Here is a 15,786-nt window from a genome sequence, read left to right as displayed (position 1 = left end):
TTATAAATATTTACAAAAGTATACTGCAGCAGAATTTAGCAAGTAAATTGTCATGCATTGGATTCCAAAGTTCATTGGAACAGTTTATTGTCCATGCTTGAAAGCTTTTTAAGTTTAGATTATTATTATTATTAGCTATATGGCACAAGGAAGCCTGAGGCTTATGCTGCACCAGCCAAAAAAAAAAAAAAAATAATTCCCCAAGTTACCCTGAGAGAGAGAGAGAGAGAGAGAGAGAGAGAGAGAGAGAGAGAGAGAGAGAGAGAGAGAGAGAGAGAGAGAGAGAAGTAGAAAGGAATCACCAAGAAAGAGAAGAATGATAATATCCAGATGACAATGGGTGTGCCAAGCCCATACTCACCAGATGTGAGTCCCTGGGGTTGTGTGCAGAAAGCTTTAATTGATTTAGATTCAAGCATTTATTTTTGTGAGGATAAATTTAATTTATTATCTGTGGCTATATCTTCATTAATGTCTATAAAGTTAGCATTAGACGCGCTACGCCGCAAAGAAACAAATCTTTTAACTGCAGATGCTAACATAAAATTTATGATGAAACCCTTGGCAATCAAAATTCTGAAATAGCTACAGAATTGGATACAGTATTGAAATGCCATACACATTTATCACAGGTTCTTCAGTTGCAAAGTTGGACACAATATGATTGGAAATTATTTAGTATTAGTAATAATTAATATTAATTAGTAATTAGTAACATTACTAATTATTAATTATTACTAATTATTAATTAGTAATAATTTTTTTTTGCTGGTTGCACCAGCAAAAAAAAAAAAAAAAAGGAGTAAAATAATTAATAAAAAAAGAAAGAAAATCAAATAGACAACATATGCATTTCCCTCCTCCCATAGGTAACTAAACTATCCAGCCAACCTTTGAATTTCTTCAGACTGTCAGCCTCGACCACCGATGTAGGTAACTTATTCCAGTAATTTATAACTCGCTGGTTAAAATAAAACTTCCTGCAATCCAGTGTAAACTTCTCCTCCCCGTAACTTTAATTTATGGCCCCTAGTTCTAGAATCATTTATAACTGAAAATTACGTGCTCATTCACTTTACTTTTTCTGATCAGAGACTTAATACCGCAATCAAGTCTCCTCTATGGTGCCTAGATTCCAAGCTGTGAAACCCACATATTCGAAGTCATTCCTCATATGGTCGCCCTTTTTCCAATCTCATCAGGTGAGCTACCCATCTCTGGACCCTTTCAAGAAGAACAATATCTTTCTTTAGGTGTGGTCTCCATACCTGAACACAGTATTCCAAGTGTGGTGTAACAATAGTCTTATATAATGGGATTATGATGTCATTATCTTTACTAGCAAATGTTCGATATATCATCAATAAGACACCATGGACCTTCCTTGCAACCTGTTCACAATGCTCGGAGAACTAGATGTCTGACTGCATCGCAACTCCCAAGTTCCTTTCTTCCACTACACTTTAGTTCAACTCCATTAAATGTAAAAGTTATTTTGGGGTTGCTCTTCTCCAGGTGTAAGACCTTGCATTTTGCTGAATTAAATCATAGCTGCCACTTTTCTGACCATCCCTGAAGTCTATCTAGGTCACTCTGAAGAAGCTCTGCTTGGCAGTGATCATTAACTACTCTACCGATCTTTACATCATCTGCATATTTAATGCAGATGATGTAAAGGAACCCCACTTCTTACATTAACCCAATCAGAGGAATAACCATTTATCTCAACCCTCTGCCTGATGCCATCCTACTATCCATCTAAGGATTTTCCCTGTGATTCCAACCTGTTCCAACCGCTCGTGTGGGACTGAGTCAAATGCTTTGCTGAAATCTAAATACAGAACGTTGAAATTATTCCCTAACTCCAGCTCATTGAGTGATCCTGTAAAAATAGCTAACCAGTTTCATTAAACATGATTTTCCCATCACAAAACCATGCTGTGTATCCTTAAGAATTCTATTTCTATCTAAATGATCCTGAATTCCACCCTTGATCATTACCTTCATGATTTTCCCTACTACTGAAATTAGACTGGCTGGTCGGTAATTTCCGATTTCACTCTGAGAACTGCCTTTATGTATTGGGGATACATTGGCAGTTTTCCAATCCAATGGAATCGCTCCGAGCCCAGTGATGCTCTCATTATTAGCCTTAATGGTTCAATACTCTCTTGCCGCCTCCCTTAAGATTATAGGGTATATGTCATCAACCCCAGGAGCCTTACTCCCCTGTAGCTACAAAAGTCTTTTCATTAAATAATCATGTTAAATTTCAGTATCATTAATTACATATTTTTCCACTTCATTCCCATATGTGATAATTGACATAATGGGTTTTTCTTCTGTAAATATGGATGCAAAGTAACTGTTGAGTTCATCTGCAACAAAAGTTGTGGTATCTAATACTATCCCACACAATTACATATGGGACCGATCTGATTTGTCCTTCTCTTCTTTACATTTATATATGTGAAGAATTCCTTATCTGCACTCTTTGCTCTCTTCTTTACTTCTTATCCCCACTCTTTGCTTTCTTCTTTATTTCTTATCTCCACCCTTTGCTCTCTCCCAGACTGAGTAAAGACACTATAGTGAAAATTATACTTCTCTTAATAAAATGTATTTCTCCTTCAGAAAATGATGAACAGAATTCAACCTTCGAAGTCCAAAATGAAACAGAACATCAGCATTCTGCAAATTCTTTCCAATATAAGAAATTGCTTGACAATAATGAGATATTAAAAGATAAACTTCAGTCGGCAATTAATGAAATACTTTTAACTATTCCTGCCAAAAAAGTTCAAAGCCAAGAAATTATGGACTGAGATCGTCTATGACTATCTCAGTACATCATGTATTGGTCACCATACGTATATGTGCATATGAAATCTTGGACTTTAGCGTCCCAAGAAATAGTTTTGTCCCCTGTGGACTCCGCAGGGCAAAGCACAACTGGTGAAAAGACTAGAAACTTTGCAGTGTTTAGTTATAGGAAATTACCATAATAATGACCATGTATATTTTTGTACTATTCTAATCATCTATTCCTTCTTGTTGCGATATCGAACAAACATGTTGCCACAACAATAGCGACGCCATCTTGGGTGCCATATTGGTTTTTACCTCGTGAGAGGCATTACTTGCTTAATTGTACTCTTAGGACTTATATAAGAACTGAATTGATATTGTATGACAATTATACTTGTCACTTAGCAACTAAGAAACAATAATATGGCTCTTTTATAAATTTTTAATATGTTTTACCTTGGTACTGTGCACCACTCCGGGAAAATTGAGCAATTTACGGGCTGTAAATAGCGATTTCTGTAAATAGCGATCCAGGTAGCGGAAAGGAATTATACTGCTTTAAAGAGGGAGATCCCCTCCATTAAACAAGACCAATGTGATATCAATACCTGGATCATGCTTTTGGTGTTTCCCCTCCCTCCTTCATAGACATTCCATGGGGTTGAGCCAACTTTTCTCCTGCACATCTGTTTGGAAAGTAAATACCACTATCTTGTTCCCGGACCCCAAAAACCCTTTGAGCGAAGTTTCCCATTTCTCTAGGGGCATTTTGCACTTGGGAGTCTTCCCCCCCTTCCCACGTGACCTGTGACAGTCAGCCCAAATATTTGCCAATGGACTGTTCAGCATCAAACTGACCTACAGACCTGCTGTTTTCACTGTACAGTAGTATTCCAAAAGGGGATATTGTAAATCAGGTATTGGTACTGCGCACCAAACTAGAAGACATCATGAAGGATAATAACAATAGAATCACAGCATCAGTGGGAGGGGACATTGTGTCCATATGGTCTAAACTCGAATAAATGGCCGAGCAGCATGCAAGGGAAAATGCAATGGCTAAATTAGAAGCCTGCTTAGAAAAGAGAGAGAGAGAAACAAAGATCAACAGCGCTCTCTTACTTTGCCACACTGACTCCTGCAAATGCACCTGCTGAACAAATTCCAGCACAAGAAAAGAAGAAAACACTCTTCAAACCGCCAAACCTGATCATTCTTAGACCCAAGGAAGGGGAAGCAGAAACTAGTGAGGAAATCAAGAATAAGGTCATGGACACTATGAGAGATAACTTTAGAACGACAAGAACTAAATCCATATGGAAAATGCGAAGCACAGGAATCGCCATTGAAACTGAAGCACAAGAGGAAATACAAGGAATAATGAAAAACCCGAAATTGAATACCTTAGGCCTAACTGCTGAGCCACACAGAAGAAGAAGGCCAACGGCTATTATCTTCGATCTGAACAAGAATACAAATCCGCAGGAGTTGATGGAGGAGATCTACCAAAAGAATCTCAGAGAAACCCTACAAATCAAGAATCACGAAACCTCATTAAGCCTAGATACGTAACAAAGTCTAGGAAAGCAAATGCTTCCAACTGGGTGGTGGAATTCGCCCTGGCTGCCTGGAACGTGCTGAAGACTCAATCGAGAATCTACTTTGAGTGGATCTGCCATCGATTCGGGGAATACGTGGTCATGCCTAAGTGTTTTGGGTATTGTAGGTTTGGCCACACCACCCATACCTGCGCAACAGGCAGTAATCTGCAGCCACAGCTCTGAGAGAGGGCACGAGTAAGACTGCCCAAATAAAAATAAAGAACCCGTCTGTGCAAACTGTCAGAGACTCAAAATGCCCCTCATACTTAAGGGCAAAAGGAATATACCAAGAAAGAAGAGATTATGGCGATACGAGCTAAAAAATACAACATCACTGAGATTAAAATCTTTCAACATAATGCACAGTGGGCCAGAGGGGTGGCTGACCAGCTCCAGGTAAAGGCCAATGAGGAGGCAGCCGACATCCTCCTCCTACAAGAACCATATGCACATGTGAAAATTGTCAGGGGATACCCGCTGGCCTACAAGCTCATACAAACGGATGAAGATACCCCTCGGGCAGCAATACTGCTCCGAAATTCTTATCTTAACAGCTACTAAATTGACTTAACTCTCTACTCCCTGGGCGGCTTGTGCCCACATAATATCTCCTATTGCAGCTTCTTTGTGGTTTCCCTGTACTGCAGGCCAAGCCAGGAAATAACATATGCAATTAACTACCTTCAGCTCAAACCAGATGGAACCCCAACCCTGTGTTGGGTGGATTCTGTAAATAGCATCCAAGACAGTATCATTCAGACTGAAACTGGAAATCATTCCCCCACCCAGCTAAACATTATAAAAGAAAACACTGGATATGACAATGCCAATATTGAACCTCTGTTCACCATACAAGACTTAGAAATAGCACTATCTATAACCAAAAACAATAAATGCCCAGGTTTTGACCTCTTAGAGGTTGAGATTATCAAAAAATTAGCAGAAATAGCACCAGATAAATTAATAGCACTATATAATAACTGTATGACAGAAGGTATATTCCCAAAAATATGGAAACAAGCTGTGTTAAGATTAATTCTCAAAAACCCTGAAAAACTCCCTACTGATCCCGAATCATATAGACCAATAGCCCTACTCCCTGTACTAGGGAAAATATATGAAAGACTAATATATAGCAGATTAGCTCAATATTACACAGAAGCAGGTTTGCATTCCAACAATCAGTACGGTTTTAAGCAGGGCAATTCTACGGAGGATGCCATGCACCACCTACTGACAACAGTTTAAAACACAGAGGACAAATATATGCTGGCAATCTCCATTGACTTTGCTGGGGCATTTGACACACTCTGGTGGCCTAGTGTTCTTAGGAGACTTTACCAGGCAAATGCTCCACAAAACCTCTATAAGGTAATAAACAGCTACCTTACAGACAGAAGTGTCTCAAAAAGCACACGGCTCCAGGAATTCACACGCCCTGTGAATAAAGGCTGCCCATAGGGTTCAATCCTTGGCCCTTTCTTTTGGAACATTGTTCTGGACGAATTTCTGGCCCTGGATCTGGGCCCCGTGGAAAGCCTGGCTTTTGCAGATGACATGATTTTCCTTGTAAAAGGTAACTCACAAATGGTTGTAGAGCAAAAAGCAAACGACGCGCTCTTGCAGCTGCAGGAGTGGGCACAAATGCACATGTTCAAAATATCGCCTGAAAAAACCAAACAAATACTTCTAAAAGGCAATTTGGACATAAGCAGACGTCCACAAATCAAAATTAACACAACCACTATAAAAATGGTAACAGAACTAAAATATCTTGGAGTGGTCTTTGATTCAAAACTAACTTTTTACCCCCATTTGATCTACTTGGCAAAGAAAGTGAGAAATTATCCAGGTATGATTGCCAGGATCAGTCGAGCAGACTGGGGGCTCAAAAGAAAGACCCTGACGGTCATATACCATGCAATGTTCCTACCTGTTATCACCTATGGAGTCGGTGCGTGGTTCATCCGCTCGGCCATAGTAAGAAATAGGAATAAATTAGAATCAATACAAAGGACAATACTACTCACTATTACCAGAGCATGTCGCACAGTAAGCACACCTGCATTACAGTTGCTGGCCGGAACTCTCCCACTTTACCTGGAAGTAGCCAAAAGAGGCTTATATTATAGATTTAAAAAGAATTTCTTTTTAAATCTATAATATAAGCACAGAATTTCTGGGGGTATGCCCTTCTGGGAGAATACCCACAGAATTTTTGGGAGTATGCCCTTTTTAAAGAGCATACCTAAGTGGTATGCCCCTAGACTTTTTACAACATTTATATTAACAGGTCACGGCTCCCTAAAGGTAAAACTAACCTCCTTAGGCTTGACCGATGACCCAAACTGCACCTGTAGTGAAAGTGAAGCCTGGGCACACATTCTATATGAATGTATAATATATGACATCCCCAGAACAGAGCTAATAGCACAGATTGGTCCCCTTCCCAGGGGAGAAGAACATCTGTTCATCATAGAAGAGCAAAATTATAAAGCTTTTACATCTTTCACACAGAAAGTATTTGAAATGCGCAGAGCAATCCAAAGAATGGCAATTCAGCCCCCAGCAATTAGACAATAATCAATAGTAAAATTGCCCAAGTTTCCCACCACGCCTAGACGATGACTTAAAAACTGTTAGGACAGCAGTATTCTGCATCCTGACAGAAACCTGATATAACAAAACTCCCCAGGATTACCCTGCCATGTGTAGGAATCTGGGGCCCAACACCAAATAAGTAACCATGCAGGGGAGGGAGATGTACAGGCAGCCAGGGAAGCGGATTAACTGAAAAATATCAATAGCTAGTGGCAAGGGGATCCAATGTAGAATGAAAGAAGAATGAAAATAAAAGATAGAATGAATAGGGTGGGCACTGAGTGAACTAGGAATTATGGTAAAAGGGAATAAATGGCAGTTTTGGTGAAAGAAAGAGTGACCTAGCATGAGGGAAAGAGAGAGTGAATGGGAATGAGTGGAAGAGCAAATGTAATTGGCCGAAAGAATACAAAGTTAAAAATAACTTACATTACTTTACATATACTGTACTAACAAACATTTACTAACCACATAAACACTATCACTGCATTCTCTCCTGGCCTGCAAAAAAAAAAAACCTTGCGGCTAGGCCTGCACCACAACTGAAGAATAACAGTAAGTTGAGGTGCCCAGAGAGCGCACTGCAGAAAGTAAGAGTTGAATAAATGAGATGAGATCTAGAAGAATGAATAAAAGTGTAAGCATGTGAGAAAAAAAAAAAAAAAAAAACACAAACCATAAATGCTACAGTTGAGTACACACTAACTTGTTTTAATTAGTACTTAAATTTACTACACTACACATCATTGCATCCCCTCCTGGTGTGTGAGAAAAATATGAATGAGTTGAGTGGGGAAAAAAAAAAATTACACACACATATATATATATATGTGTGTGTGTGTGTGTGTGTCAGGTAATCACCTACAGGATTACAAGAACTAATAATAATATAAAAAAAAAAAAAAAAAGAATGCAAGTAGAGTGAGAATGCAGATTATGAATGAAATAAATGTATGTCTCTCCCACCCCCCTCGCCTGGTGGGTTCCCCACTGCCAGCTAACATATCCCACCCCCGGAGCGGGATGGGCGGCTTGACCTTCATACCGGATTCGACACTGCTTGGACATGACACTGACGGAAAACATTCTGCGGCTTTGCTGCCAACACACCATTGGCGATCTGAACTGGGTACTCTAACCTGGTTCCCTTTAAAACACCATCCCCAGGCAGTGGGGGGGAGACGGATCTCTGTCTCCTCTCCTCCCTGCCTACCCCCCCATACTTCGCCTGGTGGGGCTCGTCTCCACTGACCTCTTTGGGGATGCCTACTCTATCATCCCTATTCTTCTATCTGTTTTCCCCCCACTCTTCAGTCTCCCCCCCCTCTCTCACTAAATCGACCAAGGTACACCCTTAACAATGCCGCCAAATTCTAATCAACATCTAAATTCCACCAGTCTAAATCTCTAAGACAACAAACACTATTAACTTTTATCTAGCGTATAGCCTCACGTCTAAATTTAATAACATCAAAATTTTGCCCGACCTATTAGGCCTTTAACACATCTCTTTAGCGTTCAACCCCAACCAGTGATTTCCTAACAGCAATCCCAATAAGCACTAATGTCAAATGCATTTTTTTTAGGTCCTAGCCACTGAAATCCCAGGAAACTAGGTTGCAGGACCTGCAAGAGCAATTTGCTGTGATATTGGATACACCTGGCTAGCCTCTGCATGGCAGGGTATGGGCAACATCAGGCCCCACTTGGGGCTTGGCGGCCAATAAGCCAGTCAAACAATGGGCACAACATATCACACTACACAGACACGGCCCACACACTTTCAAGTCTCTGGCTTGACAGTGTACTGTCCTCAATACAGCAAAACACACGCGGCGTTGGGAGAAATCCCAGGTGCCGTTTGACACGAACTTACCTTATACCTTATAACTACCTTCAGCACGTGCTTGATGCACTCCCAAACCAAAAAATCCTAGTTCGAGCAGACATCAACTGTCGTTCATTCATGTGGCATAGCACAACGCAGGACAGGAGGGGGACCCATAAGGGACAACTCCTGGAAGACTTCCTAGCCGGATCGGGATTCACTGTGTTAAACAAGCCGCACCACCTCCCGATGTTCTGAAACACACTCTGGGAGGCAACTATCAACATTTCCCTTGCCACAACGAACATGGCTGCGAACTGCCCTGGCTGGAAGGTGGAAAACTCATGGACGACCTCTGACCACCAGGTAATCACCTACAGGATTACAAGAACTAATAACAGTACCAATCATCAGACAATTGCAACATAGATTCACGATTGCTAAAGAAAACTGGGACCTCTTTGCACAACAAATGGAAGAAGCTATATCAGTGGCCCACAGAACAGGAGATTGAATTAGACCCAGATCACCACCAAAGAACAGTTACAGAACTCATTACCAGTGTAGCTCAGATGGCAATTAGGAAGAAAAATCCCATCCTTGGCATGGAATCCTGATGGAATCAGGAGATCCAGACACTCCGAAAGGAAGTTAGAAAACGAAGAAAGGATTTCCAGTAGGCATGCAGGACCTGGCCTGAGAATGAGGTTGAAGTCTTGAGACAAAGGTACAGGGAAGCCAGGAACCAATACACAAAATTCGCAAGAGCAAAAAGAGTGCCCGGGAGCACCTGGTGACAACAATAGGAAATGAGAACCCCTGGGGATGGTATACAAGGTAACCACCAACAAACTTTGTGTGTGCGCGATGTAAGGGGTGTAAGGAAATCAGGCGACAACTCAGCGTTGTTATGGGCCTATATGAGAGTTTGAAGGACAGGGTGGATGCCCTTGAAAGATCTAAATTGAGGGGCCCATCAGGCTCTCAGCTGCCCACATCAATGCCAGAGCTTGCACTTGGTCATCGCGCAACACAGCGGCAACCCCCAAGGCAGCAGAATGCGCTGGTCCCACAGGAACTAGTAGTTGTTGGTGACTCTATTGTCAGGGAAATGGGTAACATGCTTTGTAAAAAGGATAGGTAGAATAGGACCAGGGTGTGTCTGCCAGGGGCAAACGTTGATGACGTTGTAGAGCGGATATCATCTTTTAAGGGCACAAAAGGTGATATAGTTGTACATGTTGGCACTAATGATATTAAGAGTAGGAGACCGGCAGAATTACTTAACAAGTACAGGTCACTGTTGAACAAAAGCCGAGAATTAGGGTTGAATTTGAAAGTGTCTGCAATTCTGCCCAGACACGATAGAAGGGAGTATATGATAAGAGCCTTGTCGATCAATTCGGCCCTGGAAAGATTGTGCAAGGCTCAAGGAATAGAAGTTTTTTCAGCCTGGTCTGTATTTGTTAACAGGAGAGACTGCTTCTACAGGGATGGGATACACTTAAATAGAAGGGGTGCAAGAATATTTGCTGATGCCATTGAGGCAGTGTTAGGTGGGTCGGAAAACTGATAGCTTGGGGGGATACAAGGACTAATAGTTTAACAGTAGCCATAGGCAGAGGTGAAGGTGATTCTTGCACAACTTCTATTAGAATAAGTAGCGACCTGGAGCGAGGGGTATTGGGGGTTTCAGGGACGGATGGCAGTCATCCTGAAATAGGTGGGTATATGGGATGTGTTAGGGTAACTAGGAATAGGAGCACGTATGCTTGTATGTATACCAATGCTAGAAGTATAGTAAATAAATCTGATGAATTTGAAGTGTTGGTTAAGACATCAAAGGCAGATATTGTTGGGATAGCAGAGACATGGTGTCACACAGATATAAGGAATGCTGAACTGGAATTTGGGGAGTACGATGTGAACAGAAAGGATAGACAGGATAGAAAGGGAGGAGGTTTTATGCTGTTAATTAAGAAAAACATAAAATCAAAAGAAGTGCATCCAGTTGATATAGATGAACAGTGCACTGTTGAGTCAGTTTGGTGTGACATAAGCACTGCGAAAGCAAAAATAAGAGTAGGAGTGTGTTATAGGCCTAATGACTCGAATGAGTACAATGAACAATTGTACAGAGAAATAGAGTGGGCTAGTAAATCAGAGAGTCTTATAATGGGGGATTTTAATTTCCCAGATATTGACTGGAACGTGTGGGTTGGTCACTCACACACTAGTCAGACTTTTGTGGATTTACTGGATGATTGTTTTCTGCAGCACCATGTTCGAGAGGTAACCAGAGAAAGTAATACTCTTGATCTGGTTATCAGCAGGGATCATTCGTGTATTAAGAATTTGCAGATAAAGGAACCACTAGGTGGCAGTGATCACAGTGTACTAATGTGGGATTTACTTAAAGATTTCATTACCATCAGGGGTAAAGGAAAGGGTTTTTGCTTGCGTAAAGGTGAGTACAGTGCTCTCAGAAAGTTTTTAAATTCTGTACAGTGGGATCAACTGACCATGTTACCAACAGTAAATTCTAAGTGGGAAGCATTCAAGGAATTAATCGTGGATGCTACTAAAAGTTTCATACCAATTAAGAAATATTGTTCAAGGTTTAGGCCGAAATGGTTATCTAATGAACTAATGGGACTCGTAACAGAGAAGAAAAATGCATGGGATGCATATAAATTATCAAGCGACTCAGAAGCCTATGGCAGATAAGCTAGTCTGTAATCAGGTCACAAAGGAGGTTAGGCAGGCGAAAGCAGATTACGAGAAATCCTTGGCAAAAGATGCTAAAAAAACAGCAAGGATTTCTTTACTTATATAAACTCTAAAAGGAAGGGGATGAATCTGATTGGTCCCCTTGACATCGATGGTTCGATGTCAAGGTTGATGATCCTACTCAGATAGCAAACAAATTGAATGAGTATTTTGCATCTACATTCACATATGTTGGACTCAGGGGAGGTTCCCACGGACTGGAGATGTGCAAATTGGAGTCACTGGTTAAAGATGCATTGCAGGATCATTTAGACAAGACTGCAGCAATAATTCAGACACAGCATGGGTTTGTTAAGGGAAAGTCTTGTCTGACAAATTTGATAGGATATTATGATGTGGTTACAAAGGAACTGGATGCAAAAAATAATTTTGATATCATATATTTGGATTTCAGGAAAGCTTTTGACACTGTTGCATGGAAGACCATTGTACAAATTGGAGCAGAATGGTATTAAGGGTAAGTTGCTACAATGGATAAAAGGATGGTTAAGTGGGAGAAGACAGAGGGTGGTAATCAATGGGTGCAGCTCTTCGTGGACTAATGTTGTTAGTGGAGTCCCACAGGGTTCAATGTTGGGTCCACTGTTGTTTTGTATATTTATCAATGATATTGATGAAGGTATATCAGGCTTAATGTCGAAGTTTGCAGATGATACAAAGGTTGGCAGGGTTGTTAATGACAGTAATGGCAGTGTGCTACTGCAACAGGATCTAGATAATTTGGGCAGAGGGGCTAAGAAGTGGCAACTGAAGTTTAACCTTGACAAATGCAAAGTACTGCATATGGGTAGAAGTAACCCCAGAGAAATGTACCAACTCTGTGGTACTACACTTAAGGTGGTAGAAAATGAAAAAGACCTGGGAGTAATTGTGCAGTCAGATATGAAGTTTTCTGAGCAATGCAGACAGGCTGCCAGAGCAGGTCATGGGGTTTTGTCAATGATATACAGGAATTTTGCTAGCAGGGAGAAGGAGGTTATTGCCCCTCTGTATAAGGCAATGGTCAGGCCACGCCTTGAGTACTGCACACAGGTCTGGAGGCCTCATTTTAGGAAGGATGTAGATTTACTTGATCGTGTACAGAGAAGGGCAACAAGATTGGTGAGGGGAATGAAGGGATCCTCTTACCAAGAGAGGCTTAAGTTCTGCAAATTGCAGTGGCTGGAGACTAGGCACCTGCGCGGTGATCTGATTGAGGTGTATAAGGCCTTGAATGGGTTGAGCACGCTGAATTATGATGGGATTCTTCCACCTGTTCAGATTACGAACCTAAGGGAGCATAAATTCAAATTAAGAAAGGACAGATGTAGAATAGATGTGCCGAAATTTGCCTTTAGCCAGCGAGTGTTTAATTGCTGGAACAAACTTCCATCTGTTGTTGTGGAAGTTGATCGGTTGAATAAATTTAAGGAGGAACTGGACAGGCATTTGGAGGGAATGGTGTGATTTTTCTTTTTTTTTTTTTTGGGTGATGCTAGATAAGCTCATACAGTTGCTTTCTTGCATCACATGCCACTAGTACTACTATACTGAAAATCAAAATCAACTCTCTATGGGGGAAGTTCTCACAACCACCACAACCCCACAAGGACTACTTACAACTTCGTGGGAACAGTCCATTAACTATATTTTGGACATCTTCAAGGAGGTGGTTACCCCAAACACAGAAAAGCAGCAAACCCTATGCAAGCAAAATGAAAACTATGAGACAGAAGCTGTGGAGCAACCATTCACATTAGAGGAACTACAAGAAGCAGCAGCACAAATCCGGTCCAAAAAATGCCTGGGCAAAGATCTAGCAGAGTGAGTCGGAGATCATTCAGCGAGTTGTCCAATTGGCTCCAAACCTGCTACTAAAGCTGTACAATCAATGCTTGTCAGAGGGATACTTCCCCAAAAAATGGAAAATGGCGACTGTAAAACTGATTCTCAAGAACCCCAGCAAAGACTCACAACTACTGAACTTATACCGGCAATCACCAATCAGTTTGGCTTTAGGCTTGGACTATCAACTGTGGATGCCACGAAGAACCTTCTGGTTGCTGTTGAGGAATGTCAGAAAAAATACTTCCTAGCCATAGCAGTGAACTTTGCCGGGCCGTTCGACTCCCTTTGGTGGCCGAGCGTCCTGGGCAGACTCGGACAAGCGAAAATCCCAGCCAACTTATACAACAGCATTAAAACTTACCTCTCTCAACGAACTACAGAAGTAGTGACACTATACCACCGAATCACCGGAAGAGTACACCGAGGATGTCTGCAGGGGACCATCCTAGACCCCCCCTGCTCTGGAACGTAGTCTTCAATGAGTTCCTGCACATTAAACTTGGGGAAATGCAATGACAGGCCTTCGCTGATGATTTAATCCTTAGAGGACCAAGCAAACAATGCCCTAAAAATCCTACAGAAGTGGGCAGAGGACAACTTTCTCCAAATATCAACGGAGAAAACCAAATCAATCCTACTGAAAGGATCCCTCAATGTCAGAAGGCTACCCCAAATAAAAATAAAGGGCACCACAATCAACGTTGACACCGAAATGAAATACCTTGGTGTCGTTTTTGACAAGAAGCTATCATTCCAGCCCCACCTCAAACGAGTCAGGAACAAAATAAGGAAATACTCTGCCATGGTTGCAAGGATCACGCGCCGCGACTGGGGCCTCAAAAAATGCATCCTGACGTTGTATTACAAGACCACTATGGTCGTCACTAGAATCAATCGATCAGTCAATCTTACTCACAGTGACTCGAGCCTGCAACACAGTCAGCATGGAGGCCCTCCAGGTGCTGGTCAGTGTCCTCCCATTGGACCTGGAGGCAGTCTGGCACGGCCTAATCTACTACTGTTGTTGATGATTAAGCTTCATTGTGGGTGTTATGTGGGTGAGATGGGGCGGCGATTGAAAGACCAGCTGGGGGGAGCATGCAAATGCAATAAAGTCCACAAATTATGGGAAGTCTGCTGTGGCAGAACATTTCTGGGAGAAACAACATCAAATTTCCCCGGAGGATGCTGTCATCACAGATCATACACAAGGGTTCTGGGACCGTAAATGGCTTGAGAGCTTACATATTGGGGCAGCTAACAATACTATTAATAGAGATAGGGGTGTATGTCTACACTCCCTCCTGGAAACCGTCGTTCTTGGACGTGATGAACGGTTTCAGCTAGTGCGTTCCTGAGCCATTTCTGGTCCCGGTGCGCAAATGGAAAATTCCAACCGTGGAACCATGTGATGTGTGCCGTGGATCTGCTATTTAAGGATGTGCCGCACAGTAGACATATGTTCCTGAGGAAGGAGACTGCTGCCTCCGAAAGCTACAGCAAAAATTTTACCACTTTTAATTTCTAGGTTTTTAGTATATTTTATCAGTGTTATTTATATTTTTATTGTAAATATATATCTATTTTATACTTATTTTATTGTAAATAAAGTGTTTTTTTTATAAAGTGTATTGAATTTATTTATCTTCTGGCTGGTGTGAAGCTTAATCATCAACATGAACTGTCCCAGCCTTGTAGGCCTATTTAGAGATAATCTACTACCACTCCAAAGGGATCCCTATCACATTCCAAGGATATACAATCGAACCGACAAACGGAAAAAGCATGGAAAAACTGCGACTACAAAAACACCTCCAACAAGATTGGCAGAACAGGTGGATGGCCTCCACCAAGGGGGAGGTTACAAGGAAATTTTTACCATACGTCGACAAGGTCTACCCAAAATCATCAGCTTGGCTTCAGCCAGGACGGGCACTCACCTTTCTACTAACGGGCCATGGGCCCTTCAATGACAAGCTCACCACGCTAGGGCTCCTTGATGACCCACGCTGCACCTGTGGAGATGTTGAGAGCTGGTCATATCTTACATATCAATGTCCAAGGTACGAAGATCTGTGGGGATTATTCAATATGAGATTGACGTACATCCCACAGGACCAGGAGCATCACCTTTTGGACTCGCACGATGAATACAAAATCCTCACAAAATACACCCAGGCCCTCTCTGCAAGAAGAGGAACCTGATACATGCTGACAAACTAGCAAGTGACTGGAACCAGTTGCACTTTCCATGCCACTGTTCCTCTAACAGAAAATGACCATTAACCAGAATGGTACATTCTTCGAAGAATGATTGCAACTCTGGACAAT

General features: G+C 41.7%; 1 protein-coding gene across 1 annotated transcript in view; it reads right to left on the bottom strand.

Annotated features, from left to right (window-relative positions):
• Nucleotides 1–15,786, bottom strand: part of mbc (dedicator of cytokinesis protein myoblast city) — a 966,604-nt gene that overhangs the window by 55,857 nt on the left and 894,961 nt on the right. The gene's annotated exons all lie outside the window — the stretch shown is intronic.

Source organism: Mastigoproctus giganteus, chromosome 5, assembly GCF_048544385.1.
Source record: "Mastigoproctus giganteus isolate SK-2022 chromosome 5, ASM4854438v1, whole genome shotgun sequence".
In the NCBI taxonomy this organism is placed as follows: Eukaryota; Metazoa; Arthropoda; class Arachnida; order Uropygi; family Thelyphonidae; genus Mastigoproctus; species Mastigoproctus giganteus.
This window is presented reverse-complemented; position numbering and strand designations above follow the sequence as displayed.